General features: G+C 41.7%; 1 pseudogene; it reads left to right on the top strand.

The window, feature by feature from the left end:
• The first annotated feature begins 734 nt into the window (after positions 1 to 734).
• On the top strand, positions 735 to 890 carry LOC122814629 (annotated as a pseudogene).
• The last annotated feature ends 19212 nt before the right edge of the window (positions 891 to 20102 follow it).

Genomic DNA, 20102 nt, shown 5'->3' with positions numbered 1-20102 from the left:
CAGCCTGCTCTTTAGAGATACAAGGTAGGGGACAGGTGTAGGGATGTCATGGGGTACATGTGGCAGGGACAGGGGAGTGAAGTTTTCACAGAACCTGTTGGCCAACAGATTAGCTATGTCCACAGGCTCAGTATATGTGGTATCATTAACTACCAGTTTGGCACATATCTGGGCCTTTCCTTTTATGTCACAGATGTAACTAAAGAATGCCTTATGGTTGTCTTTAGTTAATGAAGCTAATTTGGATTCATAGTTTGCTTTTGAGGACTTTGCAAGAAGTCTTATTCACTTGTTTAAGCTGAAAAGGAAGTGTTTTCAGTTTAGTTCTCGCTCCTTCTTACTCTTAGATAGCAATTTCTTCCTATTATTGTAAAGCCCGTTAATGGCAGCTGTCCACCAAGCAGGTTTTCTCTTCCATGAGAAGCTTGTTTTGGTCATATCAGGTACGACAGAGTCAATGCAGTTATACAGGTGTTTGTATAAACCATTGTTGTAGAACGTGGCATAGTTGCCAATTCAATCTGAGGGGGGAAGTGCAGTGAAGCTATTTATACCATCCTGTAAGAGGTTATAATCTGCTATGGAGAAGTTTTTGGGTTATTAACAGATAAAGACAATTGTTCCAGTCTCATTACAGTTTTTTCCAATTCATTCCAGTATTATACAATAATATCCATTTTTTTTTCACTAAGCAATCTATAGAGACTACGGTAATGGTTTCTCTATGTGCAGTTAGCTTTGTGCAGTGGCAGTATTGTAGCCTATGAAGATCAATTGAGGCATGATTATTGCTAACTGAAAACTTTACCCAATACCTCATTAAGTCTGTGTTTTGACAGACTTGACAATTTAACCCTCTTCTCCTACCATATAATTCTTCTACTTGTGAGTAATTCATCTATATCAGTAACCTGGTATCCATGCTCTCTTGCGCTACAGTCAGTTCTCCTGACAAAGAGGAGATTGTCAGCAAACACCACACCACCCACATCACATAGCCAAGTACAATCCACACCCACCTATGCAGAGGTCCCCAATAAAAACTTACCTAAACAGCATAAACCTCCAAAACAAATTCACAAACATTCCACACACAACACCAAGCACATCACAGACAGCCAACAACATACCAGTGTCTCGCAAACACAGCCCATAAGGCATAACAATAAACTCACACAGCCCATAAGGCACAACAATAAACCAGATATGCTAGTTGTTGGTGGCTGAGTTGTGACAGATACCGATGACCCCATCACAAGGCTCGACAAGGAGAAGATCACAGTCAGTTGTCTGTCAAGTGCCAGAATTTGCCACATCATGCACACACAAGTTTCTCCACAACAGGTGCGAGTATGACTCTGTCATTGTTCATGCTGGTGTGAATGACTTGAGACATACCTCCCTGGGTTATATGAACAGAGACATGATTGAGCTGTCAGAGTATGTGTCCCAGAAAGGTATGACTCTAGCCCTAAGCAGCCCTAAGCAGCCCTAAACAGCATCCTACCTTCACCAAGAATGATACCACAATACCAGCAAAAGTAATTGACTTCAACAATTGGCTTAGTTTCTGGTGTCATTCCAATGGGATCCAGTATCTGTCTGCCTGGGATGACATGGTTAACAGGCCTTGAGGCTTTGCCAGAAATGGCCTCCACTTGTCACTCCTGGGATTCAGGATTCTGGTAAAGGCTCTTGCCTCCCCCATTGTGCCTATTTTAGGCCATGTCCCAAAGACAAATCTTCCAACATAAAGGATCTGTCAAAAAGCAAATTGAAGATCATGCTGCTTAATGCTACAAGTGTTAACCTAAAGATGCACTCACTGGAGGCTCTCCTCGCACTGGAAGATGACTACATCTGTGAAGTCGTGGAAACTTGGTTCAAGGCTACGGAGAGCACCTCTGCCTTGCCAGGCTATACTTCATTCCACACATTCTACCCCAAAATGATGTCTGGAAGATTAAGGGTGGTAGAGTTTCTATTTTCATTAAAGACAAGCACACCTCCAGACTGATTTGCCAGCATGATGCACTAGAACTACTCCAGGTGCAACTGACAATTGGCAAAACACCCATCTAAGTTATAGCCAGCTATAGACCCACATCCATGACTCAGAACACCTACTCCTCTTACCTGGACCTACTTGACTCATCAAGGTACCCCCTAATGCTTTTATCCTTGGTGATTTCAACTACCCCATCATAGACTGGGTGAACTATTCCTGCTCTAATGCACTCACCCAATGATTCCTTGACTTCATCAGTTCTAATGCACTAACCCAGCTTGTCTCATCCTCTACATGGGGAGATAACATTCTAGACTTGGTTCTCACCAACATGAGACACTGCTGCACCACCCCCATAGTTAGTTCTTCCCTGGTGAGATCAGACCATCAGTCTGTCTCATTCGAAGTGCCTATTCCATCCAACCCCCCCCCATCCAGCCGTAACCAGGATAAAAACTTCTCAAAAGCTGACTACAACCTTCTAAGGTAGGGTATCAGTAGTTTTACACCACTGCCCCCCTCAAAAGATGCAGACAAATATGCTAAACAGTATGACAGTGCAAGTATACAAGTACCTGTACAACTACATGGATTCAGCCATACCGAACAGAACTAAAACCTGCTCCTCAAGGAAACACAAACCTGTCTGGTGGGCATCCTGTATCAACAGGCTTTACAACAAAAGGAAGAAATTGTTGTTCAAGGGTAAAAAGGCTCAAATTCCAAATTGGAAAAACTCCCTCCTTAGCCTCAACAAGCAAATTAGATCACGAGTGAAAACCTCCAAAGTCAATTATGAATCGAAACTAGCCTCCAAAACAAAGGCTAACCACAAAGCCTTTTTCAGTTATGTCAGGCACCTCCATGGCAAAGCCCAGGCTTGTTCCGAATTAGTTCATAATGGTACCACTTACACTGATCCTATTGACTTAGCCAACCTGCTATCAGACAGGTTCAGCAAAAACGTCATCTCCCTGCCCCCCCAAAGTTCCATTCGACATCCCCAATATTTGTCCCACACTTCACATCTCCATATATCAAGTGTTAAAGGCCCTATCCAAGGTAAAGACCACAGCTTCCATGAGTCCTAATAGTATCTCAGGCTGTATTCTGCTCTAGCTCCAGCAAGAACTAGCATCACAATTGACCACCCTATTCAACCATAGCCTACGTATAGGCTTCATCCCAGCAGAGTGGAGAACTGCCATGAACATATCTTTGCATAAAGGTGGTGCTACTACTGACCCTGAAATCTATTGCCCCATTAGCTTGACAAGTCTGAACTGTAAGGCCATGGAGCATATTATTATGGACCTCATAAACAATGACATAGGCAATTTCTAAGCACTTGATCACACCCAGTTCAGATTTGTCAAGGGCAGATCTTACCTGTTGAACATGGTTGACTTTTTTGAGACTGTCACCAAGGCACTGGATGAAGGAAAGTCAGTACACTGACAAATCCTCCACTTGAACATCATTGAAAAGCTAACACAACTTGGCATAAATCCCTATCTCATCACGTGGGTGGCCAACTGGCTCACTGATAGGACCCACAAGGTCAAAATAGGGCTTCCACCTCCAACAGCAGACCTGTCACTAGTGGAGTTCCCCAGGGATCTGTCCTGGGACCCCTACTGTTTGGCATCTACTTCTCAGAGGTCTAAGCAAAGTCAAATGGCCTGTGACTGACCAGGTTTGTGGATGACTGTAAGTTGGGTGCTGTCATTGACTCCCCAAATTATGTTAATATACAAGAGGGTCTCACAGCAACAAATGACTGGTGTCAAAGTCATGGCCTTAAGTTAAACACAAAAAAATGTATTATCATACCACAAAAACATGGCCCCTACTAATTACCACATCAACGGCAACTCCTTAAGCACACAACCTATGGTGAGCGACCTGGTTACACAGGCTGACAGCAATCTCACATTCGACCTTCTAGTAGCGGCAGTGGTCAGAAAAGCCTTTTACTTGGTTCATCTCATAAGTAAAGGGATTTCATCCAGAAAAAAGGAGGTTATTACCTCTCTGCACTCCTCCCTCATTAAGCCAATAATTGAGTGCAATGTCCCATTTGGTATGTACCTCTCCAAACACCTGCACCAACTGAAAAGGCCACGGAAATATCTCACAAAGGGAATCCATGGCCTCCAACACCTGTCCTATGTGGACAGGCTCAAATCACTATCACTCTACTCAATATCATCCAGATTGCTTAGAGGTGATCTGTGTCTGGCCTACAAGGCAATCTCAGACCCTGCTCTACTAGAGATGCTCCATATCTGTAAGTCTAACTCCTCATGCATTACCCGATCGAAAGGCCTAAATCTAATATGTGACATTAACAAAACCTGCTGGAGAGACAGGTTTGTCTCCCAGACGCTGTCCCATCTCTGGAATAGACTCCCCATACATGTCAAACAATGTACGTTGCTGACCCTCTTCAAGCACAACCTTAATGAGTGGATGGGAAACCACAAATTTGTCCCAGGGGTTCCACCTGTGTCCCTCGCTGACAGGGGTGACAGGCGCTAATTGAGGTTTCCTTTTGGGGATAAACTCTTGGCTAGGCTTGTAAGGGCCCCAGGGCCATTAGACTAGTAATCTCTTATGATCCTGTGATAGCACACCTTTTATTCAAAACTAGTTGACAAGACAGCAAGGGTGACTATAAAAAGCAGGACTGGAATCAGTACAATGTAAGGAAGACTGTAACCATCTAGGCTCATCCTCCAGCTTAACTCATTTTTTCACAGAAAAAAATGAAGGAAATCTGCAGGGGAGCAGAATCATTGTAAGAGCAAAGGAAAAAGAGTCTATTTCATGGTAGAGAGAGCAGAGGGAGAATGAATGAAATATGATAATCAGACACTAATACTGAAAACAGTGGCAGTGAAAATGAGATGAAAAATATGTCATCATTAAGAAATGGGTGTGAGGAAACAGCAGAGGGCAAGTGGGTCAGGTTATAAGAGATTCATTGTTAAGACGGTTAAACAAAATCCTACCAATGACTGAGACATTTAAGGTTTCTCTGTGTTGTTTAATTAGTCACAACATTTTTGGCATAAAAAGCACTATACGTAGGCTAAATTAAGGGGCCAAGAATGACTTATTACAGTAGGGGGGGGTATAACGACAAAGACAAAACTGCCTGTAGTGACATAATACACAATGCTGAAGATATTGTTGAGTATTGTATCAACTTAAATACCAAAGTGATGCTCGTGGATGTCTTACCATTGTCCATATATAGCAGTGACAATCTAAAAATGGATGGTCAGTTAAACAACTGAATAAGAAGTCTTACGCATGGGTCAGAAAACAGTCAGTAGCATTATAGGACACATTTGTACAGAAGAAAACCTTGCTTGCAAAGGACAGGGCAGGCATAATTCATACTGGCAGAAATATCATAGGATTAAAGCTGTTGGTAGCATTGAAATGCTTTATAGAAGTACCACTTTTTCAGCATTAATGACTATTAATAGACCTAAAAGCACGCCATTTGTACTGTGTAATGCTCAGAGCTTAAGTAAGAAAACTGGCAACCTTGAAGTCTTATTCAAAGGTTACAGGACTGGGATAGGTATAGTAACAGAAGCATGCTTCAGTGACAAATCATCACTAATCAATAGTCCTGCATACAAGGGTTATCATTACACCAGAATGAATAAGCAATGGGTTGGTGAAATAATGAACAATTTAAATTGGTCACTTATTACACTGTAACATATTGTGTATTAGTAAATGTTCAATGGCGATAACAGTTAAGGTCCTATACCAATCATCAGTAATTGCAGTGGCAGGATTTTAAAGAAGTACAGCCCAAAATTAGAACCAGAGTCTGACCATTTTAAGTGAATTTAGAAAGTACTAGCAGTAAGGAGTGCATATCAGCAGGGAATTTAAATGCCCCAGACATAGACTAAGGAACATATACTTGAAAATGGCATAGATACAGTAATTGCTGAAGTAATAACCAAATTATGGTTAGAACAGCACAATAATTACTCTACAAGTCAGGAAAATATACTGGCTGTAGTGTTTATTTATAGCAGACACGAACGTTATCTACATCAGCTTTACTACACCTTTGGAAAATTCAGACCATTTATGTGTGACATGGAAAACAAATAGTAATCATAACGATTGGGGGATTTCAACAATGAAAGGCAAGAAAGTTAACTCAGGAGATGACACCTGGGACAAGAGGCAGAAATGGAAGGGAAGAATACAGAAAAACAACATTGGAATTATGTTTATAACAGGTTAGAATAATATTTTCTTGAATAAATGGTTGTGGTAAGAAATAAGAAAGATGTAAAAACTCACAGTGCCCGATCCATCCATGCATCCATTCACAACCCTGTTTTCCCATTTTTGCACATGGGGTTGGGGTACTCAATCATAGAATAAAAAATGTATTTTGTCTAGAAGAACAATATTATGGACAACTTGAAAAAAATAACTTGGGTATAAAGAAACAAAGGTATAGGTCATCATTATCAAATTTTAGAACAGAAGAAAGTTATCTCAGATTGACATATGAACATAACCTGGTAAGAATCGGTGCATATCAAGAAAACATTATATAAGCACAAACAGTGTCCTAATACAAGCATCACACTAAGAATAAATGACCACTTACTAACATGTGAGATATATGTTACTGAAGCTTTTGCCACATTTTTTCAAAAACTAAAATTCAGTAAGTTATAACCTTCAAAAGTCTAGAAAGGAATCTATTGCAGTCTCACCCACTATCCCACATAAACTGGTAATTTAAGCTCTGAATGAAATTCATAAAGACATTAATTGAATGTATAACCTTTAGTTGTTGTGTCAATTTTTCATTTCCTTTCAGCTCCTCCTGCCACATTGAGTGGTGTGAACTTCAATAATATCTCTCATCTTCACCATTAACATCATCTTACACATTTTTTTCCTCAGGACAAAGATCAGATGAAAGAAAAATGATGACTCATTTAATGCTCGTAGATGATATGATACCAGAGCTTTATTTTCATAAAGCCATTTATATGAATAAACTGTTATTACTAAGTGTTGGGGGGTAAGATGAAAAACCACACACCTCTACAAGCAGGAAACAAAAGCAATATATATATATATATATATATATATATATATATATATATATATATATATATATATATATATATTCTAATAAAACCACAGCCTGCTAATGATCTAATTCTACAATTATCTAAGCATACTAGCTTTTATATTACTGTAACAGTATTTAAAATGAGTACTAGTGCAGTACCTGTTAACAATCAAGGTGTTATCAGATCCTTTCCACAGAGGACCGTATAAAGTCTCTGCTGTGTGTGTATACGTTGCCAGGCAGATGTAATATTTCCTTTATCTGGAGTTGCCTGGTTTTGCTTATTCTTGTCACATCTCTTTCACTTGTCAGAATTTAGTACAATTTATTCAGAAGCAGCTCTGTCAGCAGAGAATTACATTCTTTTCCTGGAAACAGACACTACTCATGTCAGCGTAAGCTGCTTACAGTATTACAGTATGTTTAGTTATATTTTTAAGGATGGTGAGTATTAGCAGCATTACACTGTCTCCTTACCATGCATACGTCTCAACTGTCCAGATTTTCACAGAATATTTTTGGTCTGTTTCTCATAAAATTATGTTTTTCTGGCAAATCACTGGCAAATCATTGAGGATTGAAGTAAAAAAATAATGCCACACATTTGACTTTCAAAGTTAATATCCTTCAGAAAATTCATGCTAATGCAACATCTGTTATTCTATATACTTTTCTAAGTTTGTAAGCATGATATATAAAAAGTGTCCCTATTTTGTAGCCTTTGTTCCCCATTATTTTTGCCTTTGTCCAGATTTTTTGCTCTAGGACGTTGAAAGGTATGGTAACTTGACATATTTGTTTATTTAAAAAAATACATCTGAAAATCAGTATAAACAGACTGATACACATTATTTAATCACAGAAAATAATGACATTTTCATCAATGTCAATCTAAGTGTCTTTCTGGATTCTTGCATCCATATCCCAGCAGACCTAATATGCCCAGCTATAACCTTAGTAACATAAAAAAGTGATTATGTGTTGACTAATGCCATGTTCTGAATGTCACATGCCACATCTCAGAAGGATGTTACATTATCATGTTCTGGCTTTACTGTGAAGGAGGCATGATGACTGTATTTGTTGTGAGCAGCTCTGATGTCATCCATTAAGCTGATAGTGTTTTTAATTGATATCTTGATTGTCAAACACCCATTCAGTGCTAAAAGTGAATGCAGTGATACATTTGAGATGTACCATGCAAAGACATATAGTCATGTACATTTTAGATATACTGTGCAAAGATACTCCCCAGGATTCACGAATCCTCCGTGTAAGACTAAAGTAGTCTTACATGGAAAAGCCAGTCTAAGAGTAAGACAGCAGTGCACCATGCATATTAATGAGGGTGTGCTGCCTCAACTCTAAGGCTAACATGGAGCATGCATGAGTGCAGGGGGCATGACGGACTGCTGAGCAGTCCAAAAATCCACGCCCCTGCAAGTCTCTTAATCGGGAAATGTCAACCTACATGAGCGAGTCCGCTCAAATGTGTACATACCCAACACTACACTCCCCCACATTCTAAACCCCTGTACAATTATAAAATGTAAAACTTTAATTTTTTTTTTATTATTCACGATATAGCTGCCCGTATTTGCGTGTGTTTGTGCAGGTTTGCCCATTGCTTAGCTACGGTTAGCAGTTTAGACATCGAAGAGGATAATAAGAAACTTATATGCAAATTAAGCAAAATAGCGATAACATAGTGGTAGAGCCTTCGCACAAAGAGGAGGCATTCCCGGTTCGAGTCCCACCATTCCTCTTTCTATTTTCTGTTGGAAATCTGTATATAAAAATAATCCCTGACATTTATCATTTAAATTTCAGTAAAAAGCAATGAAATGGCCTATGTAGTAATGAATACATTTTTTATATATATATATATATATATATATATATATATATATATATATATATATATATATACATAAGAAAGTGAAATGGTTATGCATACTGATGGATGCATAAGTAACGTATCTTAAGCAATGTGAAGCACTGGTAAGCAAAGTTTACTAGTATTAAACATATTTAAATATAATTGCTTGTAGCTAAGCACTGCTTTAACTAGCACAATAGCTTTGCGCGGAGCTGTGCATCGCACAAATGAGCGCAAACATAAGATGTTTGCGCGTAGCTGCGCACCGAGCTAACCAGTGCAATGGCGGGCAACAGTGAGCAACGTAGAGCAACGACGGGCAATGTAGAGCAATGTAGAGCACATCGGGCAACATAGAGCAATGTAGAGCAACGTCAGGCAACATAGAGCAACGTAGAGAAACATCGGGCAAAGCTGAGCAAAGTTGGTAAAACACAGTCACACCTCCTAACCGGTCTAGCCAGTAGTAAAATAAAAAGCAATGACAGGCCTCAAACCCGGGAAACTGTGCACTATAATCACAGCACTGAACCACTAAGCCATGACAGCTTTTCATAAGCATGTACTTTCAACACACACATACATATCAATGGACGTTTACCCATTGCTAAGCAGGTGTGCCTTCAGCTGAGTTTTTTCAAAACTGGCCAATCACAAATAAGTGCGGGAAATGATGCATATTTAAGCTCCAAAGGGGGGAATACTTGCCATAACTGGTTATAGCTCCCATCTGCAGGCAGCAATGGCTGGTGCTGGAGAGGGCTCTCATTTTCAAGTGCAATGCTGGGGCATTGAGGAGTCAAAAGTAATGGTTTGGCTCCTTGTCCATAATCATGAGGATAGACTCCTGCAGGGCCAGTACCAGGGCACCCAATACAAAGCGGAAGCCCGGGACCATCTAGCTCATGTACTCACCATTGCCACAGGTGTCCCTCGGACTGGTGAGCAGGTCAGACACCACCACGCAGACTTGAAGAGACGCAAGGTGGATCAACTGGACTAGTAGATTCAGGAGGCCTGTGAGATGGAAAATGCCCCACTACTGAGTAAGTAGCCATGGAATTAAGTATGTAAGAATTGCTATTCTAGTGTATACTATGGATAGGTATGTCTCAATATCACTTCATTTACTTCACAGCTACAGGTGTCCGTGCTGTGAATCAGCAAGCCTATGCAGATAGGCTGCTAAAGCTGCACCACCAGGCAGGTTAGTAATTATTCTGCTTGTACTGTTATGTAAAATAAATGAGAGAGCCGGAAAAATGTGTTTTAACACAATAAAGAAAGGTATAATAATTCCCTAATAATTATTCTGCATGTACTGTTATATAAAATAAATGAGAGACCCTCTAGAAAATTGTTTTAAGTCTTTAATAAAGGTATAATTCCTGGTGTGTGTCTGTGTCATTTTCTTTGATATGTTGTTGTACTCTTGCATTATAGAAATAGCACTGTTGTATTAAGCGCTGTTAACACACAGTTGGGTAGGCCCATATAAAGTGGATGAAGGGAGTGCCAGTAGCTTTTAAGCATATTCATAGTCCTCAACTGTTGGTTCATGCCCAGCATGTGCAGGTTAATCTGGCACATGAGTAGCTTGGTATTGTGTTCCCCAGAAATGTCATTGTGCTGGCAGAAATGTAGGGAGCTGTTAACATATAACTGATAATTTCACCTAAACATATCTAGATAAGTATAGGAAAGTAGAGCTGTCAGTGTACCATCTCAGCAGTAGTGTGTCTGAGCAATTCACAAAATATGTAGCAGTAACATCTGCATCCCGGACAGTTTGTATGTCAGATACAACCCATGCATATATAAAGATCTAGCAAAACCCATTTCACAAATTAAGGACAATTGGGTAGTATAATAATACATGTAGGGGACATATACCTGCAGTTAATAGGAATGTAGTGTTAAGTAGAAGGATATATAAGTTGTTAATAGAGCTATCATTTTCCACCCTACTGTATGTGCATAAAAAATGCAATTCCACACCTCAATGGGTATGTCTAATCTCAAAACATTTGTTGGGACATATGTCCTATTGGTTTATAAATATCTGCATTTATTTCAGTGCATGTGCCCTGTTCAAATACCACAATATTGGCGGCCTGTTGCCATCAGTTAAACCTGCATGCTGTTGTAATGTCCACTGTTGTTCCATATATGCATGTGTCATGCTTGCTGTTCAACTGTTGGAACTCTGGTGTGTTGGGTTAATGGGAATACTTCTGCATGCTGTTATAACTAATTGGGAATGCTGTTGACTGTTACTAACCCATATTTTTATTAAATCCTCCTAAACATAGAACGTATGGGAAGGCCGGTCCCAGCTGAGCACCTGTCCCACCTCAGCTGGCGATGGCACCTGGCACCAGCAGGTCCGGTGCCCAGCCTGGGACCTCATCCTCCATTGGCCCTGTGCCACCTTCGGGTGGAAGCTCTGTAGGGGATGGGGCTCATCCCCCCCATGCAAGCGTGGGCAGAGGATGGCCACCTATCACCCTCCGAACAGTCTGGGCTGTGGTGCATAGGGAGAGCGAGCATTCTGTCACTGATCCTCTACGCCAGCTTGAGGCATGAGTGGCATGACTCATGGGTGAGCCTGCCCCTCCTATGCAGCCCCCAGCATAGCCACCCTCTGGGCTGTGAAGGTGTAGTGGTGACTGCCCATGGGTGGGGATCTCAGTTCCACTGTTGCCATCTGTGGGCTCATGGGCTTGCGATTTCCAAACATCCTTCCCTGTCAATGGTGTTCACCCACCACATGTGTCATATTCCACCTCTGTATGCATCTTGTTTGTCCAGTCTGTTTACCTCCCCAACCTACCTCCCCAAATATACCTACATCGCCTACCCCACATTCCACTCTCACCTTGAAAAAGAAAAAAAAAGGGCAATGTGCTCCAAAAAATGATGCCCCATACATAGCTGCCCATTTTGCACACATGTCTGCTGGACATATAAAATGTAATTCAATTGGCAGTACAACATATTTTGTTGTCCTCACCCCTCTCCCTGGGGTGAAAGGTTTCATATTTTCCTCCAAAATTATTGCATATGCACAGCCGTTGCTGTAAAAGAAATTGGTAGCTATGGTCCTTCCCTACACCCGTCCTGCACATCCCAAGCTGTTTTCCCTACTGTCTTTCCCTCTTTGTGCCCCTTTTTCACCACTTTCCTATCTCCCCATTTTCTTTTCTTTCAAAGAAATTAGCACGAGGGTTAGCGGGAGTAAACACTTTTAAGCAGTAGTTAGCTGGTTTGCGTGAGTGTGCGCTTAGCTAAGCATTGCTAAGCTTCATGCAAAACCGCACAAACCCACTTACAACTGTTTAAAAGTGCCTTAGTCTCCCTGAATGTAAGGGCCCTTGTTCTGCTCAGCAGCAAAATAAAACACCACTGTCTGTCTCAAACCCCAGATCTTGGATAAACTAGACTGCATTAAGTACCACTAAGCCACAGTAGATATACAGCAAGTTGTTGCTGAAATAGATATATCATGCATCAGAATGAGTGAATGTAAAGGAAATATAGGAATGCCATAACACAAAACCTGTTCTGTGGAACTTTACCAGCAGTTGTGGAATTGCATTACATGACTGTGATAAGAGAACCAGCCATTCTAGCAGTAAATGATGTTACAGCAGCACTTTACAACCCCCACACAGTATCATAGCAGGACAAACACTGGCATATCTGACTAGGGCAGAGGACATACATCCCAACTGTAACTACATATCAGGGATGTCCCTGATTTTGAAACATATGCTAGCTGTGTGCCTCTGAATCCCCTGAAAAGTACTGATGTTAGGCAGAAAGGTGGGGTATTACACTTAATGAATAATGACAATATGTAGGAGTTAGACACCACTTGTACTTCAGAAAAGGTGTATTAATGCATATGCACTGGTTCTCCCAAAGTCTCCACTTACTGTCCCTAATATTTATAAGGTGTACCTCACTTTTACCTACCTTTACCTCACTCTGTTCAAATATGTACCTGAGTGTTTCAGAAGCCTGGCCAAGGCAGAAACACACAGGCATATCAGCTTTTCTGCTGATACACACTGTGCAAATATCTTTGGAAGGAGTTCCACAAGCATACCCTTATGTAGGAGTACAACACTGAAATACCAAAGGATGTATCTATGTACTAGTAGAAAATGACTGTAACAATGGGATTGTACCAGTGCTGGAAAGACATGTGCATTGCATAGACAGAGAATAACAGCCTAATGTCTGGCTACCATCTGGATAGGTCCACAGTCATGAGCTATGCAGACAGACTACTTGCCTTGCAAAACTAACAGGTACACAGCAACCATTAAAGTGCAGCAAGATAACAATCACACAATAATACATAATGCTCTCTGTATGTCTACATTCCCACCCAAATGTACAATATACCTGTGTGTTCAGGGTCTACCAAGGTTGTAGGTAGGCATACTCAGTACTGGAATTGTCCAGTTTTCTTGAGCATCCTGTGCTAATGTCAACAATAAAAAAGCACAAACTGAAGAAGTGAACACATTAATATTCACAGTATAGCAGTTCACAAACAGTTCATGCGCCAAATGAATACATCTCAATAACTACTTTTGTATGGCAGTTAATTGTATAAGTAGAAAAGAAACTACATACTCCCATGTATCTTGTGTTAGCATTTGTAGGGGTGAGCACAATTCTACACTGACAACTGTGTACTGGAAGTGGCAACATTCAGGTCTGAGTACAACATTTAAATCAATGGCTACACCCCTAGCTTCAGATATAAGAACTATACCAACCTTCTAACTTACACAACCGTGTCCACAGCAAACAAGCATGGGCCCCACTTTGGAAATTTGAAAGGGCTACGTCTACCTGACATAGCAATTATAGTACTGGGTTGCTATGACAGTGAGTACTGCAATTACCACACAGCAGGCTGCATGCAATTAACAAATGGTGGCTACCAGTTGGTGCAGAGGCCATCACATGCACATGTGCAGATACCTATAAAAGCAGGCTGTACTTGCTGCCCACACATGCAATCATCCCATTGCAGATACTGAGAGAGAGACAGAGGCAGAGAGAGAGATACACACACCCACCCACACTACCCGAAAAAAAAAAAAAAAGGCAAAGGCACACCGAACTGAAAACTACGAACACATAAAAAGGAAAGGTATGTAACAGATATGTATTTACTGGCATGTAGTAGATGTATTTGAAGACTACTCTACATACTTTGAAACATCCATATGTGGCAGCAGTACGTATCTATGCACAGATGCCCTGCATAACTACTGCCATGGAAAAATCAGTGTCTGGCTGTGTGCAGTGGGACATAACTGTGACATATGTAGCTCAGCATTAAATGTCATACATCTGATCCATGTTATCTGTGTTCTGTACAGTAGTGTGGACAATGGCTGTTTGGGGGAGTAGCACATACAGCTATATAAACATGGATGTGACAGAGTAACACATGCATGATAGTCATATTAACGTGCAGCTTAGCAATGGCAACTGCTGTACCAGGCTAGTATGCAAATCTAGCATTTGCAGCTATATATACACCCTCTAATATTACTGCGTGCTCAAATGTGACACCTGTTCATGTTGCAGCAAGGCCCAACAGGTCAGCCATGAGGTCCAGGGACTTACAACAGTGTGGACCTTGTGTGTGTATGGCACACACATATGGAGAAATATATCTGTGTCAGATATATTAGCATCTGTACATGTGCATAGAGCAAGGGACATACTGCAACTGTTTGTGAAGGGAGGTCATATATATGTTGGTGAAGGTTGTTATGTGCATATTTGTATGTAGGTAGTAGTGTGTGGCAAACAAGACAGCATACAGTGCTGGTATATGACATGTGGTGGTTAAACGCTGTGAGTGTGATTTGTTAGGTTTGCAGTGTTGCAGCCAGTGAGGCCTGCTAAAGCCACATGGGCTGAGAACACCTTCAATGCATTTCGCACAAGACTGTGCAATATCATTACATAACTGTTTACCTCACATCCTTCGCATAATTGATATTCCCACCATGAAAGGTGGACTGTATATGTGCCTATATGTATATCTATATGTACACCAATGGATGTTTACATGTATGTGTATATATATATATATATATATATATATATATATATACATATATACACACACACACACACACACACACATATATATATATATATATATATATATATATATATATATATATATATATATATATATATACAGAGAGAGAGAGAGAGCGAGACAGAGTCATATTTACTGCGACTGATGCCTGATGACAAAGCCATGGCCTCAAGCTCAATGGTGGAAGTGCATTGGCATCCCTTTTGCTAAAAACTCTGTACCCATGAACTACCACATAGGAGGTAGTTGACTTAACACCGAAAGTGTGATAAGAGACCATGGGGCACAGGTGGACAGTAGTCTCCCCCTTGATAATCTCAGTGCCACACTAGTCATGTAATCTGTCTACATGGCACACCTCATCACAAAAGCTGTGTCATCCAGGGAAAAAGAGATCAGTGTTTCCCTCTACTCATCACTCACAAAACCCATTATAGAGTACAATGCCCCTTCTGGTATGTACCTCACAAGACATCTACAGCAGCTGGAAAGGCCACAGACATACCTCACAAACAGTATTACTGTCCGCAAACAGATGCCCTATGCAGACCGTCTCACAAAACCACAGCTAAACTGTGTCGCATACCGCCAACCCAGAGGTGACCTCTGCCTAACATACAAAGCTATGTTAAACCCAGAGCTGCTGGACATGCTCCACGTAAACAGATCATAATTCCTATGAGCTACATGCTCTAGGGACCTAAACTTTGTCACCTCAATAAACAGAACATGCTGGAGGGATGAATTCCTATCTCAGAGAAATCCCATACTCTGGAACAAACTACCTATCAATAGCAAACAAAGCTCCTCAGTAGCACTCGTCATGAATAGTCTTGATGATTGGATGGGAGATAGGAAATACAGCCCGGGAATCATCTCTGTGGCTCTACTTGACAGGGGCACATGAAATTAAATTACTTGGGTGTCAAAGGCCGGGGTACCATCTGGCTAGGCTTCTATAGGCCCTAGGGCCAATAGCCTATTACCTACCTATGAACCAATACACATCCACATGTACTTGTTGTAATGATTGCTATGTGAGGTTGACTGAGTGTGATGGCGAATGTGTTGGTGAATGTATCACAGTTCTGTATATGTGGGATAGCTTAGTGGGAAACTGTTTCTGTCATGGTATTATGTGTCCTAGCTCTGATCCCAGCAAAAGATGTGTATGCTATTGCTAGCCAGAAAAAGCAGTATGGCATACGGTCTGACGTAGTTCCTTGGTGTTAACTGGGGTGTGCCATTGGAGGATAAAGCAGTACATGTATGCTCATTGATTGGTACTGCTGGTGAATCCAAATCCTGTATGAACTGTAGTACGACCTGAAGCTGTAGGCCTAAACAGCACAGTATGGTGTATGTTCACATTGCTTGGAAACACTGTTTTGTGTGTTCCCTGTAGTCCTCACAGATTACATACCTCAGGCATAAGGGTTTGTAAGTACTGACACACAGTACTGTATGGTACACACATAAAGCTCATCTGGGTTGCCATACCCCTGTGTCCTGTATGTATGTCTAATGTGTGTGTGGGTATGCCTGTAACATGCTCTCGGTCATATGTGTGTTACAGGATATAAGTGCGTTTCTAGCAACATGTATAGTCTAGTACAGCAGTATACCACCTATATTCACGTATGTGCACATATTTTAGGCAGGGGTTTTCCATCAACAACTAGTGTGGTATACTGGTAATACTGTAACTGGACTTTACAATCATTGCAATGGATTACATATTTCCTTATGCATTAGCTTGATATATACCTCCTGTGGTTAGGTGGTGCATTGTGTTGCATACAGTGTGCCATGTACCATTGCATAGTCTTACATAATGGTTTCTCTTTGTTGCTGTGTAGAAAATATTTTTAATATATAGAGTGTGTCAGGCACTGTCAGGCAATTGTGGGTTGAGCACTGTTATGTGGTATTGAAAGTGTGTATCCTCTGACAGGCAATAGTTTGCTATTTATGGCAGTTCAGTGATATCTGTACTGTAGAATGTTAAGTGCACCACATGGCTTGCTCACACATATTGTTTATTGTCTTCCAGGGTCATGGCCCACCATCGTAACCCTACCTATAGTTGTGCAGAGGATGAAATCCTAACCACCAGTCTCATCCAAAACTACACCCTGCTATTCTCAAGAACCAGCCAGGACCAGTATGAGCAGACTGCACTGTGGCAAAATGTTGTCCATAGGATAAATGACATAGGCATGCATAACTGGACATATGTGCAGGTATGCCATCACTGCAGTGATTTACTTAGACTTCTCCGGCAGCGTGCATCTGATGTCCATAGGCAACAGCTTGCCACAGGTGGTGAGGTTACCACCCACCCCCCCTCATCAGAGTGGAGGAGCTGCTCCTGAGCCTGGGGGCTCCCAACCAACAACACCAACAGCATACATATCTCATCATGGAGGCCGGAGCCCCCCAGCAAGTTCACATGGAGCATGCAGGTAACATGGCATATCTGTAAACTACTGTGAACTCTATTGTTAGATCATGCATATGTGACATGAGTACTGTGCAGTTAGGAGATGTGGAGCCTGGTGTTGTGCAATACTGATAATTTGGAACATGATGTGTAGGCTTGTGATTGTCAACCATTGTGTTACTGTAAGATTGCAAACCCACAGTAGCAATGCCACAGTTGTTGCCACTGACAAACTGTTTCATATCCTTGTAGATCCCTCTGGTGTGACAGTAAAGCAGCAGACCCATGCTGGTGAGTGTGTTCTACATTTAATATTGCAAATAAAATGTGCATGTCATAGGTGAGGTGTAGGCCATATACACATGTAACACACCTTCGCATAATGCATGCTGTGCATGTTTGCTGCGAGCCTATGCACATCTCAGTAACGTGAGTGGCTGCCTCAAACACATGTAATACACAGAGCATCCCAAACAATTGTGGCTACACTATAGTGGACATTGGATAGGCAGTCGATACACAAGCACACAACATACACAACTTTGTCATATGCAGTACATGTTAATATGCTACACATGGCGTATTCAGACACACGCTGTAAGGTCACACTCCAGTATCCCAATTGTCATCCACACAGCACACATAATATACCTGAGGGGTAGAAGCCTATCATGGGGCAGTGCGACACTCTTCAACACACAGTGCATTCATGTTAGGCAATACTCCCTATTGGGCACCTTACAAACCCATGTAACAACTGGCTGTGAAATGGTGAATGTAGCCATAGTACTGTGGTTCAGGTACAGCATGATAGGTGCCGGTCTGGCACACATTAGTAGCCTTGAGTGACCACATGATGCTGCATGATGATGGCTCATGGTACTACACGCCATCCAGTTACAGTAACCACACAGTATTATACATAGCATTCATTGCTATACACTTCAATGTTGTGTGTGTGCAAACATATGCACCTATACACAATATGCATAGCAATCACCATTTGCACAATGTGACACATATATGTCTTGTAATGCTATTGTGTATAGGTCACATGACACACATTGGTTATGTCTGATGTTTAATGTTGCAGTTGTGTTATAGCATGCCATGTCATGGCTGGCACTGGCATGCCCACAATATGTTTTAAACTCACCATAACTACTGTTCAATTGCTATGTTGAGCAATGGTATTCCATCAGGTATACACGCACCACCCATCCTGTGTGTATACATAGCATGCATGAGCTAAACCTGTGTACACAATTATCTGCTAAAGACACAGATGCTCTAATCAGTAACGGATAACTATGTGACACACAGTTAAACATCCAGCCATGGTATGTATACCTGTGAGTAATGGTGCACAGCACATTGAAGAGCTTGTAATACTTGCACAGCAATGTTGTGTCCATGTACACATTGTGTTCCAGGGTGAGGCCAAACACTGAACAACAACACACATGTATCAAAGCCATGTATACTGTTATTAGCAAGGACTGTCTACACTCGCACTGCATGTTGTTGAGCAACACATGTCCTGCATGCTGACACGTGTGATCTGACTGTTTGTCTTGTGATACTGTACCCCACCATCAACCGCTATTGAGTATGTTCTGGATTGCTGGCGGTGTGTGTGTGTGTGTGTGTGTGTGTGTGTGTGTGTGTGTGTGTGTGTCTCTGCTTTAGTGAGGAGTGTATTTGTGTGCATGTGTGCATGTGTGCATTTGTTCATGTGTGCATGTGTACTGACATAATGTACAGGTCATAAAGTGTGTTTCCTGCCTTCCTCTCACAGGTGCTAAGGTTGGGCTGGTTCACTGCAGTAGGGAACCTGATGTCATTGACACAAATAGTGATAATGAGGATAGGTGTGTTGAGGCAGAGGCATGTTTGGCAGGGTCTGTCGTTGGGCCACCAATCGACAGTACACAGCTGTCCACCCTATCCATGCACAAAGTCATACTGCCAATACATCCATCATCACCAATGCCCTTAGATGAGGGACAGTGTACAGTCGGCAATGGCCAGGACAGTGTGGTACCTATGGCACATGCATCCGGACACAGCAGCCATACCCAGAGGTCTGGAATGGTATCACATAGGCATTTGTCCAGGGGTTCTCATTGGGGCACTGCTGGTTATCATCCCCCTGGCAGATGTGCCACAGATCTTACAACCTCATGCATGTTCCAGGCTGTCATGGAGGCACAGACATGTATGGAATGATACACCAGACAGGGACTTAGGGCACAGAGGGCACATAACACAGCTTTAAATGACAGTATCCATGAACTAGCAGGTGCCATCCGTAATTACACTGAGGTCAATGATAGACGTTGGGGTGAGACATTAGATGTCCTCCGCAGTGTCATGTCCATGTGTCAGGACAGTGCGGGATGGTTGAGACGTCGACATGGATGTATGCCAGCAACATCAGCAGCTGGCAGTTGCCGCGGATGTCCCTCAAGTCACAGCCGCTCCCATTGTGCCAGC

Source organism: Protopterus annectens, chromosome 10.part0 (genome assembly GCF_019279795.1).
Source record: "Protopterus annectens isolate FY-2018-M chromosome 10.part0, PAN1.0, whole genome shotgun sequence".
Lineage (NCBI taxonomy): Eukaryota > Metazoa > Chordata > Ceratodontiformes > Protopteridae > Protopterus > Protopterus annectens.
The sequence above is the reverse complement of the archived record's forward strand: the minus strand, read 5'-3'. Positions and strand labels throughout refer to the sequence as shown.